Here is a 23035-nt window from a genome sequence, read left to right on the forward strand (position 1 = left end):
CATGTGAAGTGGCGCTAGTGATGCTGGAAATGCTTCCAAGAGGCAGAGAAAAGTCATGACTTTACAAGAAAAAGTTGAATTGCTTGTCATGTACTGTAGGTTGAAATCTGCAGCTGTAGGTGTCTGCTGTTTCAGATGAGCTTACAATATTGATAAATACAGTATAGTACTGTAAATGTATTTTATCTCTCATGATTTTCCTTTGCTTATTTTACTGTAAGAGTACAGTATATAATACATGTAACATACAAAATGTTTTTGTTATCGGTAAGGCTTCAGGTCAAGAATAGGCTATTAGTAGTTAAGTTTTTGGGGCATCATAAGTTATACTCAGGGTTTTTCTTTTTTTATTTTCTAATCTATAAGGTTCTCCTCAGTGTTTTCTTCATTTTTGCAATTTGTTTATTGAAGAAACCGGGCTGAGTTTCTTAGAGTCTGTTTTGCTTATTGGATTTCTGTGGTGTAGTTTAATATCTTTCTTCATCCTTAGTGTTTCTTGTATGTTTGGGAGTTAGATCAAGAGGCTTGATCAAATTCAGGCTGGATTTCTTTTTCTTCTAACTACTACTACTTTTTGTTTGTTTTGTTTTAACAAAACAAAACTCCTGATGTGCTTTTGTATCAAAAGGCACCTAAGATCTGGTTGTTGTTTTGTGATGTTAGCAGCCATTGGAATACAGTTCTAAACAGAAACTTACTCTCATCTCCTATTTGGTTACCAAGTCATGCAAGTTGCATACTAAAGGTATGATATGTGCTTAATGTTTTTTTCCCTTACCAGTTTTTTCTTCTTTTTCAAAATAACGAGTTGGTGTCCTAGTATCCTTTTCAGAATGATTGCCAACTCATAATTGTGTTTCAACCCATTGTAGTACTTCAGTTTATTGCTATTATCTTTATAGAATTTCTTAATTAAAAATAACTTCAGCTTAAATTGCTTTGCTCTAGGAAACCTTAGAGGGTAAAAGTCATATGGACCTATTTGGTGTGTAACAATGCAAGTGTATACATTCAACTTAACCATTGCTCTAGGTATTATTTTGAAAACTGAATACTTATTTAAGCTGTTGTTTCAAACATGACATTCTCCTAGCCACTTCCTTGTCAGTTGTCAGAGATAATTAAGTCTTGGCATTAGGAGAACTGAGATATCTTTATTAAAACTATAGATCTGCTTTAAGTTTTGAATTAAACTGAGGGGGTAGATTAAGGTAGAAGGCAAACCTTTATCAGAATCAAATTAATTTGTCACAATAATTGAACTTAAAAATTAACTCTGTTGTTAATATACAAGAAGCAGCCTCCTTTGTCTGTTTAGTGTTTCTCGTCAGGGGCATCTTAGTTATTTTTGACTGGATTGTGCTTTGACTTGGAAGACATTGAACATCCTCGGACTCTACTAACTAAATGCTATGTTCTGGCCACCAAAACCTGCCTCTTCCCCCCATTTCCAGATATCTTGGAGGGGAGGGGCTATCACTTGCACTTGCAAATTACTGGTCTAGATTCCACATTGCAGTGATAGCAAATCATAATGCTGTAAGAAACTAATTTTATATAGCATTACTTTGAGTAATATGTAATAATTTGTAATAGTTGTGTTTCTTACATAAAATGTATCTCGACTAAGTTTGTGTGATTTTTACTGCATATGTAATTGTCTAATATGTGAAAAAAAAAATTCTTCCTCTAGTTTTTTACTTTTTACACCTCCCCGCAATTCTGAACTCTCATAGTACATTTGAACTTTGTGCATGAGCTTAATGTGTACGTACGCAAACACACACGGCTCTTATAAATATGTGACTCTGTGTATCCCTTTGATCTTTTTATTATTAATGAATTCTTTTTTTTCATTTACAGGAAAACTTTTGTTCTTAAAAGGATTTCTGTTTACCCCATTGCTTCAAACTACACTTTTTTTTAACTCTTATTTCTAATCTCTCTTCAATTATTTAACCTCTTTCTTTTTCTAAGAGTTTTTTTAAGCTCATTTAATTGTTTCATCTTTCTCTACTTACTATCCCATTTATCTATCTATCGGTATTAATTTTTTTTGTCCAGTTTTGTGTCTTGTATTTCTTTCATCTTTTTGTTATCTGGCTTTTCCTCTTTCATTTTATTTTAGAAAGGTCATTTGGAAATATTAGCTGTTAGTATTTTTTCATATGACTTATTCTGTGTCTTTTTTGTTTTATATGCCCATGTTCTCTTTAGTTTCATCTTTTCTGATGTACTTGAAATGTCTCTTCTTTCTCCCACCCTCCTTTAGTATTTAATATTTCTTCATGTATGTGATATATATTCTTTTTTCACCCTTGTGTCGTTTATCCCTTCTCATCTCCCCTAGGCTCTCATGCCACATTGTATCATAGCTGCTTTTTGGTGATGGATTTCCCTCAGAGTCCCAGTGGTTGTCTATCAAAATTACCTGCATTTAGCTCTCTTAATTGATCTTTATTTTTATCTTATCTTTATTTTTTTTCCCATTATGTAGAAAAGTCTTATGTTGTAGCAAAAGTATTGTTTCCTACTACCTGAGTAAAACTTGGGTTTTCTAGATTCTGCATCTTTGTTTACATCTCTCGTTGCCTAGAATGGCTTTCATCCTTCAAGTGGTAGTGATCTTTTAAAGTCTATTTCAAATTTTGCATCTTTCCTGCACATGTCTCTTTTGGAAGACATTTGTACTACTAATATTTAATTCACCGGTACTGCCTCTTGTCATGTGCCCTTTCCTCCCAGCTGAACTGGGCGCTAGGACTGGGTATACCTCTTACGTTTCTTTACATTTTCATGTCAGTAAAATGCTGTAGCGCTATGAGAATAATTTTAATTAACTTAGTTGAAAGTAGTTCTAAAACTTGCCAGATTCTCAAAGTGTAGAGCACAGCAGCAACAGTGTTTGACCATATGCCTTGGTTTACATCTATTGTCTTGACAAAAATATTAATAGGATTTCCTTTCACTTTTAGAAATACCCGAGTTTGTGTGATAAATTGTAGGTTCACCTTACCCTCATGCTATAAATTGGTGGCGCTCTGGTTGGACTTGGTGAATCAGGAGATTCTTATAATTAGCAATTACCCAAATCAGAGATTCTTATTTAGTGGGCCAAGGGTGGCCTGACAATGTGCATTTTAAGAAGGCCTATCTAAGGATTCAGGTAGTAATGTGAGAAGCAGTACTCTGTGTCTGGTACTGAGGCCAGTGGTCTTAGTCGGGATAAGGAGAGTGGGCTTAGTAAGGATAAGGAGAGTTGGGAAGGGGCAGGGGGAAGATGATGAAATTCATTTATCCTCTATGAAGCTATGGAAGAACAATTACGATCATGTTTCCTACTTGATTTTAATGGCTAGTCATTTCTTAATCTAAGCACCCCGTGTAATTTACCTACGTCATAATGCAAAATAACCGTTGGTAATAATGTTGGGGGGAGGAGTCTATACAAGAATATTAAGGCCCTGTGTGTGAGCGTGTCTGTAGTTACAGAGACCGAGAAAGCATCAAATTGTAGTGCAAACAGCTGAAAGTAGAAGTAAATCGGAACATAATAAGATGCAACTTTGGAGGAGCTGAAAGCAACAGGTATGTTTTTATCTGAAAAGGAGTAAAACAAAAAAATCTTCAACAGCAGTTCCTTCAGATAACTAACAGATGATTCATTTGAAAACATTAATTAACTAGGTTGTTTGTAAAAGAACTTTTTTCAATTTATACTTTTAATGTTTATTAAATTACTTTTCTCTATAAGATATTTTAAATGTGTAAGTGGTATAAATATCCCGTGTGTCTTATTCTAGAGCATAAGACAAGACGGGAGGCTACCTCAAACTTGTTTTGAAGCAAATGTCATAAGCATCCCCAAGCGTAACACCAGTACTGCTGAATGACAGTTATCTAATCTTACTGATGAACAAAAATATTAAAATTATAAAAGGTCAAATTTATTTATTATGATAAGAATAATACCTGTCCACGAAGGGTATTACAAGACCGTGAAGAGTGGCAGTTCCCAGTACTCTGACACACCACAGTAGGCTAAAGAAGAAAAACTGAACATTTCAAGAAATACCACAATACCCAAAAAAGGATTTGGTAAATTTTGTCTCCTCAGCAGTTGTGAGCCTTTGGGTTGTTTCCACCTTTTGGGTGCTGTGAATAGTGTTGCTATGAAGGATTCACGAACACACATTTCTTCGAATACGTGTTTTTATTTCTTCACTGTATATTCCTAGGAGTGGAATTGCTGTGTCATATGATAATTTCTCTGTGAGGAAACATTGAACTGCTTTTCACAAAAGCTGTACTATTTTACTTTCCCAACAGCATATTAGGGTTCCAATTTGTCCACATCCTTGCCATACTTATTTTCTGTTTTTTTCTTTATAGGCACCCTCCCCGCCGCCCCCCTCCCCCCCAAAAAAAGAAAAAGCCAAAATAAAAAACAGATCTTGTACATCCGGGACATCCACATGACGCAGATAAAGGGCTTTGGAGTTAGACAAATGGAAGTTCAAGTCCTGGCTTTACAATTGAGTAACTGTAAAAGCTTGAGCAAGTTATCGCCTCTGATTCTCAGAAATGTGAATAATCCTGTTTCATTGTTCTTAAGTGTTTTAGATATTATGTAACTGGTATATGTTACATATAATGATATAAAAAGCAGTTGTATGGACAAATAAACAGGCATGTTTATGAAAGAACATTTTGAAAAATGAAGTATTAGAACCAATTATAATACAAAGATATATTTTTGAAAGTGGTTCTGGCCCACAAATAGCACTGACCAGTGATACAGAATAAAGTACTAATACAGTTTGATAATCGTTTTGTGTTTTCAGCAGCCTGTTGCAATTTTTGTTCTTGGCATTTAACCCAATTTCTAGACGTATTAGATATATACATATATATAGTTTTGAAGTTTTGTTCACTAGATGTTCAGAATAAGACTCAGTATATTATAAAACAAACACCTCTTAAAAAATCTATTAAATAGCTTTCTAAAACACGGGGTTAAGATTATTAAGTGACAGGAATATGTGAATAGTGATTTTAAAAATTGTTAATCACAACTTTTATAATATAAGCTCTAGATGGATGAAAATCTTATATGTTGTAAAGGATTAAGCTATTGAAAAACTTTGCAAATAGGCATATATATTACTGGTTGAATCTAAAATGTTAACGCTGTACAACTCCAGGATGTACCATTCACACTGTACTCTGTATTCAGCATAACACAGCACAGAGTAAGTATAGTATAAATGGTATCCATGGAGTTGTATAGTGTCGTGGCCAGGATTAGACCTTAAAGAAAAACTTTTTTTTTTTTTTTTGAGACGGAGTCTTGCTGTGTTGCCCAGGCTGGAGTACAGTGGCTCAATCTCAGCTCACTGCAAGCTCTGCCTCCCGGGTCCATGCCATTCTCCTGCCTCAGCCTCCTGAGTAGCTGGGACTACAGGCGCTCACCACCATACCCAGTTAATTTTTTGTATTTTTAGTAGAGACGGAGTTTCACCAGTTTCACCGTGTTAGCCAAGATGGTCTCCATCTCCTGACCTCGTGATCCACCGACCTCGGCCTTCCAAAGTGAGAATAACTTTTTAAATTCATAAGCAAAATCATGAAGGCATTGATTGAAACTCTGTTGTGTAAAGTAAGAATTCTTGGGCTTTGAAAAAGAACAGAATTTTAAACACATTAGTATTTGATGTGTTTAAAATATTTGCACCAGCATTACGAAGAATATATGTTATGCATCGTTAACTCATATCAGTAATAAAAACATTAAGATTTACAATGATGGGATGGAGAATATGACACACTGACTCTTAAAGAGGCAAAAATTGGAAACAACTTGGGACGATTGCATTACTTGGACTCTTTCAAAAACCTGTTGGAAGTTTTGAACCACCACTTCAGAAGAATGCTTAAGAATTTTTGGTTTTCTGGACTCCAGAGTTCCTTTCAAGCTCTAGTGTTTTATAAACATGAATTACTACATTTAATGTAAATTAGAGTGAAGAAATGAAATGAGGTAAAATATGTCACTTATTCAGGAAAGAGAGGTGGGAGAGAAATACACAGTAGCCTCCAGAAAGTTGAGAGCTGGGATTTCCAAAGTAGAATTTTCTAGCTTCTTAAACGGCTGGGGAAAAGAAACATACAATTATGTTTTGCCTTGAGTCCCAGAAGTCCTCCACCCCCCACCCCCCACCCCCCACCCCCCAACTGTGAATGTAGATGTTGGGACATCAAGACGTGGAGATACAACAAAAGAGACAATTTGGAAAAGGAGTCAATTGATACAGCACCAGATAAGTAGGTTTGCTTAAGCACAAGAGAAGGAATAGGCAGAAAGGTGAAGAAAAAAATAAAGGAGATTAGGAGCCTGAAATGACCTAAGAGGCCTGTCAAAACCGAAGATAAGGATTCTGACATGTAAGGGCCATAGGAAATCTTTACAGGGTATTGAAAAGAGGAGCTGGGATTTAGAAGGTGACAGATTAGCATATAACTTGAGTTGTGGTGGTTAAAGAGACTTGGGTAACTAACAAACTGGGGAGGGCGGAGAGAAAGAAAACAGGCTGAATGCAATTCAGCTTTCATATCTGTTAATATACTGTTTTCAAGTATGGATGAGGGGATTTTAAATTTTATTATTTAATCCTCTAAAATGGCAAGACTGTCTTTACTATTAAATACTTGTTGATGAAAAGAAATGTATTTTTACATGTCTTTGCTTTAATAATAGAAATTTGCAAAGAAGTTGTAGTTTTCCACCTGTTGCATATGGAGATTGAAGGGCTTGACTATCCTAAGCAGCAGACAGTACAGTATCATAGAAGCCTAGTTGGCATTAGCTAGAAATACATACGGCCTTCCACACCTAGCATTTGCTGGCAAATGAAATAGTAGGGATGAGGTTGACTTAATGGCTGGCCTACCGATCACATCTTGGAATGAATTTGTTTTAATGGATTTCTATTTTACTGAAAATCATGTAGCTTGTTGTCTGCATGATAAAAGTACTAGTATACAATTAATATAATGCCTTTTGATCTAATTTCATGTTTAATCTATATTATCCATTAATATGTTTATTTTTTGTTGCTCACTGCGGTAGGTAAGGCATCCCAAGAGGTTGTATGAAAATGTATGGAAGGATAAAGTACATACAGAATATTTAAACTGGCGGATACCTATCAATTCACAATACTTTTTTTAAAGACAAACTTAGGAATGATTACAAATGAAGAAAATCCTCTAAATTCATAGATTTAATTGCCATGATTTACAACAGTGCTTTCCAATGAAAATGTAATGTATACCAGATATGTAATTTTCAGTTTTCTAGTAGCCACATTAGAAATTGAAACAAAGGAAATGAATTTTAAGTTTTTTAAACTCAAATATGAAAAATTACTAATTTTAATGTAATATAAAAATTTAGGAGATATTTTATAATTTTTTTGTACAATGTTTTTGAAATCTGGTGTTAAAATATACACCACCTTTTAAGGGCTTAGAATAGCCACAGGTAGCTAGTGACTACTGTATTAGACAGCAGAGATTTACAATTGTTGCTCTGTGTTCTTCCACTTATCATGGATTATCTTTTATTCCCTCTTACATCTTTTTATTGTGCATAGATTTCAGGAACTGGGGCACACCCCAGTTTGTAAAAAGCTGGACAACCCTTCTTGGCTAAAGGTAATTAGATGTGAAAAGTCTGAAAGAAAACTCAACATCCTGTACAAAAATGCAGGCTTCTTTTTAAAGACTTTTGTTTTGAAACACATGTCTCTGCCCATGTCTTTGTTATTGGTATCTTGTGTAGTACATGTGTGCTTTTTGTTTGAGAGAGTCTCTCTGTTCCTTTTGAGAATGGAGTATATGTCCTGAACATCACTTTTGTGACAGGAAGTAGAATATATGTAGCTTAATTAGTATTCCCAGATGGAGTTTATTTAGTAAGGAGCTTATATTAGCCTAAATATATTTTCGTTGGTGTTCTGAGATGAAATGTTATTTGTTATGAGTTTAATTTTTTTATATTAACAGCGTTAAGCAAACATGAGCTAATAATGTATTTATAACTGCTTTATCACATTATAGGCAATCTTGCCATTAGCAGTACTCATGTTTCAGATGACCTCTAATGAGCAAATGTGGTATTGTCACTTGAGACATTTCTAGAAGTACTTTGTAAATAACTTTAAGTCAAATTATTTATGTCTACTTTTGAAGAACTTCCAGGAGGGATGACGCTGTCTCAAGAGTTAAAAACAATCTAATTACGATTTGATATAAATTAAGATGGAGTTTCTGGATATTTGGATTGTGATTTTACTCAGTACCCGAATGTCATAAGTCAGTTTGCTGGCTTTGAACACTGAAGTTGAATATTGTAAAACTTTATAAAACATAATTTATTTGTTTGCACATAGTACACTGTGGAACCAGACTGTATTTTCTAAGACTTCTAGCCATGGACATTTTCATTGACATTTACTTTTTCCTTATGTGATGAATTGTTACAAGTATCACTTAATTGCAGCTATATATGCCCATTTGAATATGGTTTCAAGACATTACTTGTTGAGTGTGGTAGGTACTATTCTAGGTAATTTACATGTATTGTTGATATTTCTGCATTCTCCCAGGAAGATGTTATCTTTTTAGAAATGAGAAGAATAAATCCTTCAGAAATTATATAACTAAAGACATACTAATAAATGATGGAAGCAGGATTCAAACTTAGGTCTGTCTGACTAAAGATCATGCTCTTCATCACACTGCCTGCATCAGGTGTGAATGTGCATTCGGGAAGGTCTTTGCGAGCCTGGAGTGGAGAGTTAAGAAATATCTACTACTGTGAAGTTAAATTAATCAGTACAGCATAATACTTTGCTTTTCTCTTCACTTTCCTCTGTATTGTACAGAGTTTGAAATTAATTGACTCAGAGCAACTTTCAGAAATTATAATTTTTAGAGTTGAAACCAATGGTGTAGTGTGTAGTAGTTTTAGTTGTAAAACTTGATAACATAATGCTAATATTTTAAATTTCTTATTTGTACACAAAAAGTTAACTACCTTATTAGCAATAGCTTAAGAAACAATACAGCCGAGTGTGGTGTCTTGTGCCTGTAATCCCAGCACTTTGGGAGGCCAAGGCAGGCGGATCACAAGGTCAAGAGATCGAGACTATTCTGGCCAGCATGGTAAAACCCTGTCTCTACTAAAAATACAAAAATTAGCTGGACCTGGTGGCACACGCCTGTAGTCCCAGCTACTCGGGAGGCTGAGGCAGGAGAATCACTTGAACCGTGGAGGCGGAAGTTGCAGTGAGCCGAGATTGTGCCACTACACCCCAGCCTGGCGAAAGAGCGAGACTCCGTCTCAAAAAAAAAAAAAAAAATTGTGTTAAGTAACTTTTGATTTGGGACTAAATATGTTTAATATCAGGAATACTTGTCAGTTTATGTATGTGTCCTTTGCACGTGCTTACAGCATGTTTCTTTTTAAGGAAGCTAAGGCATCATAGCCTCCTATATTGTGAAAAAAGGCAATATATATATATTATGTAGTAGGTGACAACCAAGGCCTTTATTGTTTCTTGGCCTTTTGCCAAATGTGATTTTGAAGGCTAGTGTTTGTATGATAAATCTTCAGACAATGTCTTACAAAGAAAATATTTTGAAAGGATTTTAAGTAAAACCCAAAACTTACGTTTGCATATGCTTGCATACTGTCAGCATATAAGACAAACTCAGCACTGTGTGTGTGTAAGTTACTTTTAAAAATTGACTTTGAATACCTGTATCGGAACTCATTTGGTTGCAACGGCATACAACTCAAACCAAACTGGCTTAAGTAAAACATGAATTTGTTGGTTGACATAACTGATAAAGTCAGAGTAGATTTGACATTCGACATGCTGTCAGCATCTAATTTACCTTTCCATTTGCTTGCTCTCCTTCCTCTTAGTTGACTCCATGTTTAGACAGACTTACTCCTTGTGATCATAAGATAACTGGTAGTACCTCCCAGCTACGTTCTTCAGATTGAGATGCAGTGTGAAATAGCGTGAATCTTGGCCCCAGTTTTTTCATCAGAAGTCTAATGCATTTCATTAATTCCAGTTGGGTGTATTATATACATATGGTTCATGCCTAGGCCACTGCTCTATCCCCAAGATAGGAATGGCATTAATTCCATTGGAAGCATATAGACTATTAGAAAGGGTGCAAAGATGAACTGGGTTACCACAAGTTAAGTAAATGAAGCTGAGTAGCAAAATTAGTATGTATCTTTTTGGAGTGATAGGCATTATCTGTTTCCCCATAGTCCTTACCTCTTTCTATTATGATGGTCACTCAACTAATTTACATTACCTGTGTGGCACCTTACTGACATTTGGGTTTGATTCCTCTGGTTTATAATTTCCCGTTATCTATTGAATAATTTGTTATGGTTATATAGTTACATATTTTTTTCTATTTAACAGACCTACATTTATAGCTTTAATCTTCTGTGTATCTATGTATTTAGTATTTTTATGAATCTGAAGTTATATTTGTTTCAGTTGTGAAATGGCAAGGATGTTTATAAAGGGTCAGATTAATTAGTTTTTTAAAATGACTTTACCAAACACAGGTTTATGTGTTGGTTAAAGCTCAGCTGGTAGTCTTGAACTGCTTCTGGCAATTTCTTACAAGAGGCTGTAGCCCAGATTTTGGCTCATGTGTATAATTATAGCTAAGCCAAGAGCTACTGATGTAAACACCAGTTTATGGGCTGAGGGCTGGGAGGCTGTCATAGCTGGAACAGAGGAGATCCAAGCCTAGTCCTTCTGCAGGAATAGAATTGGGAGGCATTTCCAGAGTCCCTTACTCTTGACAGCAAGGCAGAACTGGAGAGGGTAAGGAGGCAAAAGTCTGTGGGATCAGAATTCATGTCACCAGGATAAAATGAACAAAGAGTGAGAGCTAGAATTGAGCACAAGTAGTACAGAAAAAATTCCCCTGTCAAGATTCCCTTTAGCTAGCATTAGATTTAAGGCCGTAGAGTTTGCTTAAATAGACATACTTTCACTTGTTTTAAAGTAAAGGCACACCTCCCTGTTCAGTGTATATGCATTCTGTTCATATTGTTTGTGATTTCAGATTTTGTTGCCTTCCACCTTTTGCCTTTCCAGATTCCACAAAGGATACTACTTCTGGATCTAGGATGGCCAGATAAAATACAAGATACCTAATTAAAATTGAATTTCAAGTAAACAGTAATTTTTATAAGTATGTCCCAAATGTACATGGAGCATACTTATGTGCATATTAAATATTAGGAACATGCTAAATATTTCTTGTTTATCTGAAATTCAAATTTAACTGAGTAGTTTTTGTTTTTCTTTAAACGTTTGATTTTGATACAGATTCATATGTAGTTGTAAGAAAGAATTCACAGCGATTTTTTCTGTATTTTTATTTGCTAAATTTGACAACCCTCTCTGGGTCTTTTCATCATAAAGCAACCCAACCTCCAAACATTTGTGTTTTGCAAATAGTAAATCTAGTTAGAAACCCTTTGGATCCTATGATACTTTAGAGAAGACTGATTTTTGAAAGACCAGTTTTTAAAGTAAGATACTACTAAAATTACTTAAACATTTGCAATTTCTTAGAGTAAAATTACTTTAAAAGCCATACAGAATTTATAATACCTAACAATCTAATCTTTCTAGCAAGATACTGCATTGGAAATGTTAGGAAACAAATAATTTAGCTTGAGGCATCTCTGAACAGGTAATATTTTGAACCATTCAGTCTCAGGTCTCTTTCATCCCCCAGTCCTTCAAAGTTCTTCCAACTCCTTTGACCCAAATTTAATCATATTTTTTTCCAGTATGTGGTGACTTTATTAGTGATTTCATAACTATGGGATTATAATTTGGATAGATAAGATGCTAATGCCCACCACCCGTTTGAGTAAACGGAAAGAAAGAAGTGATCCTTCAGGTTTTTAGAATTTTTGAGCCTAATTAAGATAGCTTGCTTCCTTATCCTTTTCCCTCATCTGTACAGTAGGTGGTATGGCCTGGGGAGAAAGATGGCTAGCGTGTTTTCCATGCAGTTACTTAGCCCTACACTGTTGCTCCCTATTGATAATCAGACCTTGTGAGTACTTCCATCGTTTTATAAATATGAGAGTAGACTGGACTCGGGAAAAGAAGAGGAAGTGGAAATAAATAAAACTGGGAAGTAAGTATAATTGATTATTGTTTTTTCTTTCTTTATGCTTGGAAATACCTGGGCAGATAGCTATAGAACATTGTTCCCTAATGAGATGCAAATTGGAGCTGGAATTAATTGGTCCTTTTTGACCTTCCATTGGTTGAACTTTGGTCTCCAGCTTTACCATCCTGGAAGGGGCAGTGCGTCAGTGTATTCTTTCTGCCACTGCTGTCGAGGGGGCCCAACAGTGAATGGAGGCCAGTAGAGCCAGAAGTGCTGCTGCAGGTTTCTGTCTACACTAGTGCCGGACAGGAGAACTTTCCACAATGGTAGAAGGGCTTGATATCTGCCACATGTGGGAATTGAGCACTTCAAATATGGCTAGTGTGAGTAAGAAACTGACTTTATTCAGTTTTAATTATTTTAAATGTATAAATAGCCACTTGTGGCTAGTAGCTAACTTATTTAATGAAGTCTTGAACCCTTATCAAGGAAGGTTTCTACAGGAGAAGTTTGTTAATCCTTATTCTGCAAGCATCCACTGAAGCTAAAGCCAAACAAATACAGTACTTTGTATTCTGAATTGTGGTTTTAATCTGGCTTTAAAAAAGTAGGACTTGAAAAGTATTGAGATTTAATCAGTTTGAACTTTGGCCTTGGTGATAAAATAACCAGTTGTGACATGGGATCTCTGCAGTGTAGACAAATATGGGTATGCCAATCACGCATATGTTATTTTGCTTATGGTGTTTTGTTTCTTCTGCATGAGATTTGATTGGAAGCTGTGCAAATAATTCTGCTAATATTTATTGACCAATTACTATGTGGCAGGCGATAATCTAAGTCTCAAAGCAGCCTTATGAATGTTATCCTCATTTTGAGGTGAGAAGACTGAGGTACAGAGAGAAGTTCTTCCTAGGATCACATGGTTGGTGAAAGGTGGAAGCAAGATTTGAAATCAGGCAGTCTGGCTCCAGAGTTCATGCTTTTTACTGCCACACTGCACTAGTCTTGTAAGTTGTTCTTAAAGTGGTCATAGACGCTTCGTTTGTGCATTTCTAGTTCTGGCTGAGGTCCAACTGGATATATATGGCTGTCCTGATTGGGTAAGGGGAGGTTTCCCTGTTCCAAGCCATTCTCGGGGCAGCAGTAGGGGCAGCCCCAGGTTCTAGCAGAGACAGGAATTAGGCCTGGCTGTGGCGGAGTCTCTAGTGGTGAGAGGAGGATGGAGGAATTCCTTAGTGGCTTTGGGCTAAAGGGAGTGTCAGTGGGAATGCTTAAAGCAGGTCAGAGAGCACTGGGTGTGCTTAAGTCAGGTCTGTATCGCACAAGCAAACATTAAACAGTTATTGAGAGTGATGGTTTAATTTCTTTACAGCTAAGCTTGAAATAATTTTGTAGACAGTGACCATGATTCTCCCTTGCAGTCTTTGACAACGTCAGTCTTGCAGTATGTGCTTTTTTCTTTATCACACTAGGCTATAATTTGTTTTATTTTTCATGGGAATGTAAACTTAGTTGAATGAAACATCATTGGATCGTGAGGCATTAAATATTATGGCAGCGCTAAGGATGGTTATTCTAAAACAACATAAACAGATACCATTTGTATAAAATCATTAAAAGGTAACGGAAGTAGTTATGTCTTCTAGCCAGGTCTTCTACATTTTGTCACTTGTCCTTCTCCTTTAGAATGTTCTATCTAGTCCTAGATTTTCTTCCTTAGTAATTGTTAATGTAATGCCAGAATGATGTTTTTCCCCAAGCCTGTAATATTTTTGATGCTAAGAGATTGGACACAGTATAAAACGAATAACTGAAAATAAGTGGCCTTTTATACTATTTATCTATAAAACAAACTTTGAATTATTAAATTATCTTACCATTTTTGTTTGTTTTGGTGTGTACACCAAAATAAAAAGCAGTTTTTACCCATTCTTGATTACAGTAATGTTTTACTAACCAGAAACAAAGTAAGATGAAAGTCCATCACATACTTTTTCTCCTACCATAATGGTGTAATAATTGGAAAATATATATTTGTACTAGGCTTTATTATTTTATATTATGAATTGTGATTCTCTATATAGTTCTTTTTCATTCAAATAGCCAAATGTATTTCAGTATACACCAAAATAAACACTACTTGAGGTCAGTGAACATACGATTTTCTTTATTTTAGTGTTTGTTTTTCTGATTTCTTAAGTGATAATTGTGACAGTTTCTTCTGACTCCCATACTGTAAAGTACAAGCTAAGGCTAATTCCTTTATGAAATGTAAAATGTACTATTTTATGGATTTGTTGATAACTAGAATGCAAGGTGGTATTAATAAAGTACACTGGCACTTAGCTATATACTTTGTAAATGCTTTTTCTATTTTTAATGTATAGCCTATTTTTCTTGATAAGCTAGATTTTCCAATTTTTTAAATACTTTTTTTACTCTTCATTTATTCTTCTCAAACATACTTGTATTTTCATATTTTAAATGCTATTTCTGCTTTGTCTTATGCTACCCAGATATGTGGTTGCAAGTGTAAACAGATTCTGGTCACATGCAATTTTTACCTATTCTTGATTACAGTAATGTTTTACTAACCAGAAGCAAAGTAAGATGAAAGTCCACCACATACTATTTCTCCTTACATAAAGGTGTAATAATTGGAAAATATATATTTGTAGTAGGCTTTATTATTTTATATTATTAATTGTGGTTCTCTATATTGTTCTTTTTCATTCAGATAAATCAGTAGGCTTAATTTCAGGTGTGTCAGCTCGTTACGGGGTTAATATGTTACTATGATACTATTTCTTGTCAGTCGTATTCTGTGTTTTCAATACAGATTTTTTTTTTGGGAAGGATTTTTTTTTGAGGTGGTCACTTTAGCTGGGTAAAGAGTAGTGGGTGTACAGGATGTGCTCTTATTGCAGCCGGCAACACGTCAGTCTCATACTCTGAAGAGCAGTTGTTGATATTCTTAGCTGTAGAAGAAATCAGGGAAATCAAAGGGATATTTGCATATTTCTAGATTCTGCCTATCCTCCTGAATCTGTGTTCTCTAATATAAGAAAGAAGATCTGAGTTTCACAGGTAGATATAAAAGGAAAATAGTAGCTAGCAGAATTTTTCCAAATGTCATCTTATACTTTACTTTTTCTACATTTGTATAAACAGTGTTTTCTGGTGGGACTTGAAAATAACTAAAACAGCCTGTGACTAATACAATCAATTTAGGTACAAAAATCTTTGCTAAGAAGATGTCTGATGTTATAGAATGTTGAAAATATTTACCTCCTGTTGGTTGTTTTTGTTATATTCTCTTTTTTTTACATTTTGCGTGGATGTGTTTATTGGCAACATTCAAATCTGCCTCAGACTTTTGTGTGTGCTTTGAGTATCTCTTTGCAAAAATGAACCTACTGATTTCTTTACTAGTGAGTGTCTTGAATTAAAACTTCCTGCTGAAGACTTGCCAACTTCAACTTCGCATCATACAACAGCCAGAGCTTTCACAGACTTAATATAAGCCCTTCATGTAATAAAATTAAAGAGAGACTAGGTGACTTGAGCACAAGGTATTGACTTTTTTTTTTTTTTTTAATTAGAGCCAGAACAAAAATTCAGATTTCTAGGCTTCAGTCCTGTCTTAATCTATTTTGTGTTGTTGTAACGGAATACCTGAGACAGTAATTTATAAGGGACAAAATTATTTGACTCATTATTTTGGAGACTAGAAAATCCAATATCAGGGTACTGGCAGGACCTTCTTTCTAGGATGCTGCTTATCCCATGGCAAAGTTCAAGAGAGATAGGGGATGGGGAGAAAATGGGGGTGATAAGGAGGTAGGGAGAGAGAGAGATACTGCACACAAGAGCAAAAGGGGGCCAAACTCAGTCTATTATAATGAACTCACTCTAGGGTAGAGCCCCCGCAACCCAATTACCTCTTAGAGGTTGTACTTCCTAACACTGTCACAGTGTCAGTCAAATCTCAGCCTGAGTTTTGGAGGGGACAAACATTCAACCCATATAACAAGTCCAGTACTCTTCCCAGTGCACCTACATCAAAACTAAGCCAGAAAAATTTTAAGAAAAATATTGCACTGGCTGCACAGGAATGATGGTATAGAAGTGCCATTTTAACTGTTAGTTGCTAGGTAATGCCTTTCTATTTTTTAACTTCCAGCTTAATGCCAGCCTTGTGTGAGTTGTAACAATTTAATCATTGAGGTCCTCTGGCAAGTAGTGTTACAGAAATTGGATCATATCATTATTTATTGTTTTTATTTTGGCTTTTAAAATGAATGAACCATGTGTCCTCCTTTTAACTGATTTTAGGAAGAGCAAATGATAAGGATGGACTGTAACATTTTTTTTCCGGTTATTTAATTTCACTTTATGAATAGTGATTTTTATTTGTTTTAAAATTTCCTGAGTGAGGGTTATTAGGCAAAATGGACTCCATAATGCGCGTCATATTTTCCTGTCACTTTAGCGTCTCAGAATTAAACCATCATTTTATGTGGAAGCGTAGCTCCGCTTTGCTCTACCGCAAGGTAGAGGGCTCAGTTATTAGGCAGGAAGGAAACATGTTAATTGATGTTTTCTTTTGAGAGAGGGCAATATGATGGGTCAGCAACTCCAGATTTTTGTCACTTGTGATGACATTTTTTAATAGTATGCATGTTCCTTTCTTGTGCCAACACTTACTAGATTAGTAACACTGATTAGCTTCAGTAAATCTACATGTATAACAAAATGTACATGTACTAGTATATACTGTAAATTTGCAAATATAACACGCAAATAGTTTGTCTTATGCAGTTGACGGGGTATTGATCAGTTACAGTTGTCATTCGAATCAGTGCTGTCTTGTTTACATTATTTTCTAGATAGTTTGCTTTGTATTTTAGGTACTTTAATAGCTCTTTAAATTAAAAAATATCAAGGGATGTGTGTGGGTAGGTGGGTGTACACACACACACACACATACATGAGGTCACTCCTGGATTCCGGTTTGTGAGTGTAATTGATTTTAAGTCATTTATTTGACAGCCACACATTGTTACATAAGCACACAAGAGGTTTAACATAATGCCCACAAAGTAATCTCTTTGTTGTCTGTGAAGCCGGTTTGTAGTATCTGACTGAGTAAAATGAGTGCAGTATATTTTGTGTAAACTAATAGTTCAAAATATGCATATATCCCATATCCCTAGTTGTTGTTATACAGATATTTAGTTGTAATTACAATCTAGGTTCTGAATTACGTTGTTAAACCATTTGGTGGCATCACACATTAAAGTTTTATTATCTAACACATGTATAGGCATGAATTTAGAGATACTAAGTATTGGTGTTTCTCATATTGAATATACATGGGGCCCCTACTATGTGTTAGACATTGCTTGGTATTTAGAATATACCAGTGGACAAAGTCAGGCCTTGTCCATTCCCATATACTCCTTCCTAACAAGGGATCAGGAAGACATGCATATTAATTTTTATTTTTTACATGGGAGTCTAATTATGTTGCCCAGGCTGGCCTTGAATTCCTGGACTCAAGCAATCCTCCCACCTCAGCTTCCCGAGTAGATGGGACTACAGTCATGCACCACCTTGGCTGGCTACGTTACTTTTTTTAAAATTGCAAATATATTAAGCGAAACAAAGGAAAAATACTGAGTGTTTATGATAGTGAACCATAGGAGTTGTGTTATACGTTGCTACTTAACAAATTACTCCACAATTTAGTGGCTTTAAATGAAAACATTATTATCTCATACTTTCTGTAAGACAAGAGTTTGGGAGAGGAGTAGCTGCTAGCTGGGTGATTCTGGTTCAGGGTCTTCCATGAAATTGCGGTTAAGGTATCAGCAGGCTGTAGCTGTCTGAAGACTTGATGAGATTGGAAGATCTATTTTCAGGTGGCTCACTCACATAAAAAGCTGTTGACAGAAGGTCTCAGTGCCTCACTGGCTGTTGGCAGTCGTCTTAGTTTCTTGACTTGTTGGCCTACCCGTAGGCTGCTTAAGTGTTCTCATAAAAGGGCAGTTAACTTCCTCTAGAGTAAGTGACCTGAGGGAGGGAGGGATGACATTTCCATGTAACCTGGACTTCTATAAATCTGATGGCTGGATTTCAAGAGCAAATATTCTGAAGCAGGGGAAGTGAGAAGAAGAGAGGGAGCTCATGTGTGTGTATGTGTGTGCAGCAGATGAAATCCTCATTACTTTTTTTTGACCTAGCCTGGAATTCATACAGCATCACTTCTGCTGCTTTTGGTGGAGGTAATCAGAAAGTTCCACCCAGATTCAAAGGGAGCAGAAATAGACCATGCTTCTTAATGGGGAATGGCCAGGTTCTGGAAGAGCATTTGGACCAATAGTATTGATGTGGTCATTTTTGGAAAATACATTTTGCCACAGAAGGGAGAGCAAGAGCAGATGCTGGGAGATCAGTAACATGCTTCTAGTAGTCTAGGAAGGATTTGATGGTAGTGGAAGTGGAGGTAGTAAGAAGTAGATAATACAAAAGATGTGCCGAAGGGTGGATAGCATCTATTGACTGAAAAGATGTGGATGGTGAAGGAGATGGGTATGTCAGGGATGATCCCCATGTTTCTGACATGAGTATTAAATGAATGCAGTGCCATATTCAGAGATACGAAATCCTGGAGGGTGTGAAGATGTAAGTTTTAGTTTTTGTTTTCAGCGGTTGTGGTTGTGGTGGGTGGGGGAACATTTTAAATTCATTTCTGAGCAAAGTGAGTTTGAGTTACTTGAGGGATATTCAGTGGAAATGGAATGTTGCTAGTTGGCTACATTCATTCTGATACAACTCACAGAAGCAGCCTGGGTTGGAAATTATTTGAGAATTGTAGTTGTATAGATGGCAGTATATATGAATAAAGTTCACTTAGGTGAGTGTAGACTGAGAGGATGAAAATAGGGGAAAATAGCTTTGAGAAATGTCAACTTTTAATGATTGATTAGAGAAGGCTACACGAGCAAGCAAGGCTGAGAAGAACTGACCTGAGAAATTGGAAGAAAACAAAGAGGTTGTGTGTCATGCAAACCTGAGGTAGAAAGTGTTTCATAGGTGTGCCAGGTAAGTTGAAGACTGGATAATCTTTATTAATTTTTGTCTCTTGGAGGTGATTTCAGCAGAGTTGTTTTATTATTTTTAAAATTTTTATTGATACAGCTGTACATATTTTTGGGGTACGTGTAATGTTTGATACCTTTATATGATGTGTAATCATCAAATGGGGATAGTTGGGATATCTGTCTCCTCAAACATTTATTTTGGTAACATTACAGATCTTGTCTTCTAGCTACTTTGAAATATACAGTAAGTTATTAACTATAATTTCCCACTGTATTATTGAAGTGGAAGTGAAGTCGATTTAGAATGGTGTGAAAAGTGAGTGGGAAGGAAGAGAATGGTGATGCCTGATGAGGCAGCCCTTAAGATGTTGGTCAAAGAGGCATTAGAGACTGAGGTCAATAGCTGCAAAGAAAAACAAAGTAAAAAGTTGCTTTTTTCTTAGTATTTTTTTCCCTTTTAAGATGGAAGGAGTTCAACACCTTTATATGCTTATGGTAAGGATCGGGGAGAGAGCAAAAAGGGTAAAATCCTGTACATGTGAATTTAGTATAAAATTCAAGACATGCAAAAACATATTTAAAAATTGAAACAGCATTTATGGCCCAATGTATTAAGCCTACATATAGTCACATAAGGACATTTTAAAATGAGGGCTTTATCACGTAGCTTATATGTGTTCTTTGTGAACTAAATTGGTGACTTTTTTTTTTATTTCAATACATCTAGAACATTTTGTTAGTAACTACAGTGTTTATTGAGACAAAGTAGGGATAGATGATAGTACTTAATGATTTTTGCAATAAAGACTAACAAAAACAAAAAGATTTTACTTATTAAAAAGACTAAGTGGTGAAATAAATGATAAAGTATAATCTGGAGGAAATGCAGTATTAAAAGACAATGTCAGAATTCTTGGAAAATGAACAGTTTTCATTATATGATAAAGGTAACACTATTTTTTACTTTAAAGTTTTTATAATAACAGATAAGAATGGAATAAAAGCAAGTTAATTGGTTTTAGGAAGTCCCTAGGAAATAATTGACATTTAAAAAATAAATACCACAAATTCCGTCAAAGCCAAATGATAACAGAAAATCTTAAAAGAATGCACAGAAGCCTGGACTGGAGTATAATCACTAAAACGATCACATGGTACTTGTTCCATATACTAGAGATAATACCCACAAAACTTAAGTCACTAGTTCAATAATTTACAGCTAACTATACTGCAAGTGCCCAAACTAGAAATTGGGTACTCTTCTTACCAGCAAGTGTTGTTTCTGTTACATAATAGCATGGAGCATGTTAGAGCAATGAGAATGAGACCAGAGTAATTAGCAATGAAGATTAAAATTTGTTCAATTCAACTAGCTTTATAAAGTTATAGGAAATTTTAGAAAGATAACCACATGCTACTTCTGGCATTCATATGGCAGAACTTGAAATAAATGCTAGTGAACAATGTAGTGGGCCCGGTTTCAGATAACTGAGTTTTAACTCTAAATCTGCCACTGATTTCACTTTGTGAGTCTGGGCAAGACACTAACCTTTACCTTCTTTATACCTTTTTGGGTTTTAAATTTTTTTTTTTTTTTTTTTTTTTTTTTTAATTTTTAGTAGAGACAGAATCTCACTGTGTTGTGCAGGCTGGTCTTGATCTCCTGGGCTCAAGCGATCCTCCTTCCTTGGCCTCCCAAAGTGTTGGGATTACAGGCATGAGCTACCATGCTTGGCTAATACCTTTTTGTCTCTATTAATAAAATGACAGGGTTGGAGTCAGAGCTATAAAAAAAACTCAAATTTATTGGGCACCAACTATGTGGCAGGTCATGTCATTTTCTTAATGTTTCTTATTTAACATGTAACACCCTATAAGACTGCCTATGTCAGACTCATTTTACGGTTTAGCCTAGATAACTTGACAGTTACCCGGCTTGTAAGTAATGGAGGTAGAATTCCAGCTCAAGCTTATTGACCCCCAAACTGATGCTTGTTGCACAGCAACAGTGTCTCCCAAACCTTACTTTTGTACAACTTTAACAACTGTTGCCCTATCAGTGTCACGACTACTATGATTTACTCCATATTTTTCTTTAAATGTGTATTCGTATATTTTACTTAAATATATTTCAGAAGGAAACTGCTTGATAAATAAGAACAAAACTTAACAAAAAATTGGTATGAAAGTCTGAAAAGGTAAGGAACTCTTTCTTTTTCCTCTGAGGGGCAGCAGAGTGGATATATATGAAAGGTAGGAAGGACCAAGGGCCCAGAGAGAGGGAATCTCTTTGAGTTAGAAACCAAAGCCTGGAAATGCCATAATTGTTCAAAGAATTGTGCTTGAAACTGGTAATTTGATCCCATCTAATTAAGAACCTTATATCACAGACAGAGTAGGGAGAGTGAGAAGCACCTGGATTTGATTTAAAAGAGAAAACTGGAGGTGGAGACAGAATTGGGCCAGGAATGGAACCTGGGTTATAGAAGGGCCTGAGACTGAGGATAGTACATTCCCTGGAAGTGAGGAGAAGGTTAAAGTCTGAAGGAAGGACATAGGGATTGGGAAGTGTGGAGGAATCACAGGGGCTGGAAGTTTACATTAAAGTGGGATACAGTGATCAGGACTCCTGGAAATAGATGTGTGCAGGTGAAGGCTGAGGTCCTGACAGGCCCAGTGGGACGAGTTTAGAGTAGGACCAGTAAAGGGGGCTCAAAAATGAAGCCTTAGAGATGGGTGCATCTGAGGTTGGAATGGTAAGTTTTGAGTTAGGAGCATGAGAGAGGGGGAACCAAGCATGATCCCTCCTGGATTAAGCCCACACATTTTCTTCTGAAACTGGACTGTGAATGTGACAATTCTGAGAACTTTTCTCCAAGGGAAGACAGCATGTATGTGTACTGTCTAAAGTCACTTCATGGAAATGCAGTAATATGCACACCATCCTTTTGGGAAATATAGCTTTTTCTAGACTGGATTCATCTGTGCCTTCCTACTGTGGACTCTTCCTTGATCCATTTTTTTTTTTTTTTTAAATATAGAAGTGTCACATGTTGCTTATTTAACAACAGCATAAAAGGTTTTTTGTTTGTTTTTGTTTTTGTTTTTCTTCCTAATTTGTTTAAGTAATAGATCTAGTATGCTTTAGGCTTCCCTTGTCTTTCAGCTCTGAACTAAAACAGGGGGATCTGCTAACTACAGGATAGGGGGTTTAAGATGCTTTCTTAAAGGAAGTGATTGACGAGAGCCCTGTTGCTACAGGATTTTTTGGTTAAAGGAATCCCAGCTTCATGTCACCCATCATCTTCCAGCTCAGTCTTCTGAGTGTGACTCACTTTTGTCTGTATTTCTTTTTACAGTGTCTTTACTTTTTGCTCTTTCTTTCTACCTAGAAGATCACCCTAATTTTGTTTTCGTTGTAGTTTTTACCTAGCTCTACGTTATGGGACTGCTACAGTGATTGTGCTTTGGCTTTGTTTATGCCTGTGGGACTTTCATTTTCTTTGCTCTTCTTGGTACTTTACTGGCTATCTTCTAAAATGAATAATCTTGAATGTATAATAAAAACAGTTATACTCTAATAGCAATTTATGCCAATAAAATATAAAGAACACTACTTATATTTAGAGATTCTGTCCACCTTGGAGGAATGCATTCTAGTGATATACCTGTATACATAAATACAC

At 35.8% G+C, this 23035-nt stretch overlaps 1 protein-coding gene across 4 annotated transcripts in view; it reads left to right on the forward strand.

Annotated features, from left to right (window-relative positions):
• UBE2E3 (ubiquitin conjugating enzyme E2 E3) overlaps nt 1–23035 on the forward strand; it is an 83815-nt gene that overhangs the window by 16061 nt on the left and 44719 nt on the right. The gene's annotated exons all lie outside the window — the stretch shown is intronic.

The sequence above is a fragment of the Theropithecus gelada genome, chromosome 12 (genome assembly GCF_003255815.1).
Source record: "Theropithecus gelada isolate Dixy chromosome 12, Tgel_1.0, whole genome shotgun sequence".
Classification (NCBI taxonomy): domain Eukaryota; kingdom Metazoa; phylum Chordata; class Mammalia; order Primates; family Cercopithecidae; genus Theropithecus; species Theropithecus gelada.